Source organism: Amblyomma mixtum, unplaced genomic scaffold (assembly GCF_055824585.1).
Source record: "Amblyomma mixtum isolate Tamu unplaced genomic scaffold, ASM5582458v1 scaffold_21, whole genome shotgun sequence".
NCBI classification, from domain to species: Eukaryota; Metazoa; Arthropoda; class Arachnida; order Ixodida; family Ixodidae; genus Amblyomma; species Amblyomma mixtum.
In genome coordinates, this window is record NW_028317718.1 from 130,984 (window position 1) to 134,618 (window position 3,635).

Genomic DNA, 3,635 nt, shown 5'->3' on the forward strand with positions numbered 1-3,635 from the left:
CCGTCCAGTTGCCTAATGCTGCGGCCCTAGAGGCCGATGTGCGCACTGGTGGGCGCGTTACAAATGCTTTGCCTAAAGGCACACGTGCTCTCTTGCCGCGTGGCGATTGCCGTACCTACGGGTCGGATGCCGCAGCGAGCTCGAACGATGCACGGGCAGCGCAAGCTGCCGCGAAAAAGATGCGTCGCGCGCTGGGGGTTTATGGCGGCCCTATCGGCGGCGACGAGGCACCCTTCTGGGGCGAAAAGGGAATGCCTATGCATCATACCTGGTTGATCCTGCCAGTAATCATATGCTTGTCTCAAAGATTAAGCCATGCATGTCTAAGTACATGCCGAAATAAGGCGAAACCGCGAATGGCTCATTAAATCAGTTATGGTTCCTTAGATCGTTTCTTTCTACTTGGACAACTGTGGCAATTCTAGAGCTAATACATGCATTGAGCCTGAAGGCCTTTGGCTGACGGGCGCTTTTATTAGACCAAGACCCATCGGGCTCTGCCCGTACTCTGTGGTGACTCTGGATAACTTTGTGCTGATCGCATGGCCATGAGCCGGCGACGTTTCTTTCAAGTGTCTGCCTTATCAACTTTCGATGGTAGGTTACTTGCCTACCATGGTTGTTACGGGTAACGGAGAATCAGGGTTCGATTCCGGAGAGGGAGCCTGAGAAACGGCTACCACATCCAAGGAAGGCAGCAGGCGCGCAAATTACCCACTCCCGGCACGGGGAGGTAGTGACGAAAAATAACAATACGGGACTCTTTTGAGGCCCCGTAATTGAAATGAGTACACTCTAAATCCTTTAACGAGGATCAATTGGAGGGCAAGTCTGGTGCCAGCAGCCGCGGTAATTCCAGCTCCAATAGCGTATACTAAAGCTGCTGCGGTTAAAAAGCTCGTAGTTGGATCTCAGTTCCAGACGAGTAGTGCATCTACCCGATGCGACGGCTCGGACTGAACATCATGCCGGTCCTCTCTTGGTGCCCTTCATTGGTGCGTCTCGAGGTGGCCTGCGCTTTTACTTTGAAAAAATTAGAGTGCTCAACGCAGGCGAGTCGCCTGAATAAACTTGCATGGAATAATAGAACAAGACCCCGTTTCTGTTCTGTTGGTTTTTGGAATACGGGGTAATGATTAAGAGGGACAGACGGGGGCATTCGTATTGCGGCGCTAGAGGTGAAATTCTTGGACCGTCGCAAGACGAACTACTGCGAAAGCATTTGCCAAGAATGTTTTCTTTGATCAAGAACGAAAGTCAGAGGTTCGAAGGCGATCAGATACCGCCCTAGTTCTGACCATAAACGATGCCAACCAGCGATCCGCCTGAGTTACTCAAATGACTCGGTGGGCAGCTTCCGGGAAACCAAAGTATTTGGGTTCCGGGGGAAGTATGGTTGCAAAGCTGAAACTTAAAGGAATTGACGGAAGGGCACCACCAGGAGTGGAGCCTGCGGCTTAATTTGACTCAACACGGGAAAACTTACCCGGCCCGGACACTGGGAGGATTGACAGATTGAGAGCTCTTTCTTGATTCGGTGGATGGTGGTGCATGGCCGTTCTTAGTTGGTGGAGCGATTTGTCTGGTTAATTCCGATAACGAACGAGACTCTAGCCTATTAAATAGGTGCGGGGTTCCCAGCACCTTACAACCTTCTTAGAGGGACAAGCGGCTCCTAGCCGCACGAAACAGAGCAATAACAGGTCTGTGATGCCCTTAGATGTCCGGGGCCGCACGCGCGCTACACTGAAGGAAGCAGCGTGTCTTTATCCCTGTCTGAAAAGACTGGGTAACCCGTGGAACTTCTTTCGTGATTGGGATAGGGGCTTGCAATTGTTCCCCTTGAACGAGGAATTCCCAGTAAGCGCGAGTCATAAGCTCGCGTTGATTACGTCCCTGCCCTTTGTACACACCGCCCGTCGCTACTACCGATTGAATGATTTAGTGAGGTCTTCGGACCGATGTCCGGCGCGGCCTTTCGGTTGCGCCGGTCTGTTGGAAAGATGACCAAACTTGATCATTTAGAGGAAGTAAAAGTCGTAACAAGGTTTCCGTAGGTGAACCTGCGGAAGGATCATTACCGGATTGTGCTTGTCACACCCGGCGCCGCCCCCACTTATAAGCGGGGGAAGGCCTCAACCGCGGAGTTGCGAGATTCTGAAGCCGCTTCTCTGCACAAACTGTTGCGCCCAGCGGAGCTCCGTCACCAAGGGAAAGTCGGACGGGCTGTATCCGCAGGTTTGAACGGCGTAACGCACCACTCATGGTGGGCTTTCGGTTGTCGACAACCGTCGAAGAGGCGCAAACAGAGCCGGTAGGCAGGCCGAGGGAAAGGCCTGCCCGCTGCCAAGGGAACGGCGGCGGCTGCTGCGAAGTACGAAAGGAAACGCTGCTCGCTGGCTTTGTCGTGTTGCGACCACGAGTCGGTAGGCGGGCCGAGGGAAAGGCCTGCCCGCTGCCAAGGGAACGGCGGCGGCTGCTGCGAAGTACGAAAGGAAACGCTGCTCGCTGGCTTTGTCGTGTTGCGACCACGAGTCGGTAGGCGGGCCGAGGGAAAGGCCTGCCCGCTGCCAAGGGAACGGCGGCGGCTGCTGCGAAGTACGAAAGGAAACGCTGCTCGCTGGCTTTGTCGTGTTGCGACCACGAGTCGGTAGGCGGGCCGAGGGAAAGGCCTGCCCGCTGCCAAGGGAACGGCGGCGGCTGCTGCGAAGTACGAGAGGAACCGCGGCTCGCTGGCTTTGTCGTGTTGCGACCACCAGTCGGTAGGCGGGCCGAGGGAAAGGCCTGCCCGCTGCCAAGGGAACGGCGGCGGCTGCTGCGAAGTACGAGAGGAACCGCGGCTCGCTGGCTGGGAAACTGCGCTTCTGCGCGACGCGCACGCGGCGGGACGCGCGCGGCCCAGGGAACGGCCGCGCGCGAAAGGTCTCGCACTGCGGGCGCGGAGTCTGACGCCGCGCCGACGGCGCGAAAGGAGGCACCGGGACCGAAAAGGACGAGGGATTATAATCCCGCACTTTGAACGCATTCGCGGCAGCCGGGTTCTCTTGCTGCTTCGTCCTTCCCAGCCTTCGAGTAGTCTGTCGGTGCGCTACCGAAACGCCGTCCATGGCACTGTGGCCGGTGGGCTCCTATTGCGGGAGTAGACTGATGAACGTCCGCTTTGCGGCTTGTTCCAAGTACGCGCTGCGTAGCCACGGCTAGGCGGTGCCTGTCTCCTTGCGAAGCAATGATGTGGCGAAATGGTCGAGTAGGGAGCAGCACGATGGCGCACCCGGGGGCGACCGGACCGGGGGGCGTTGGGAAAACCCCCTCCCCTACAAAAGGGTGCAGCAGCGGTAGGCGGTGATGACTCGCCTTGAAAGATGTGAACAGCAGTTGAGTGTGAACAGCAACAAAAAAAACCGCTGCTGGAGTCCGGGGGTAGCGTCGCTGCAGATCGCAGAAAGGTGCGTGAGGACGGTGGCACAGAGCTCCAAGAATGTATATTTCTAGCAAACGCCGGTGCTTCGAGGTGTTCTGCGGTCAGGCCCGTGCGGGCGGAGCGGGCGTGCCCAAGAAGGCACAAGAAGACCCACCTCTGATGAAGACCGGAATTGGAGCGTCACGCGTCGGCTCAGCACTTCTGCCTTAGTGGT

At 56.9% G+C, this 3,635-nt stretch overlaps 1 non-coding gene across 1 annotated transcript; it reads left to right on the forward strand.

The window, feature by feature from the left end:
* Window positions 1-265: 265 nt before the first annotated feature.
* On the forward strand, window positions 266-2,080 carry LOC149324595 (small subunit ribosomal RNA). Its single transcript, XR_016286746.1, has one exon. It is a non-coding gene; the product is annotated as a small subunit ribosomal RNA (ribosomal RNA).
* Window positions 2,081-3,635: the final 1,555 nt, after the last annotated feature.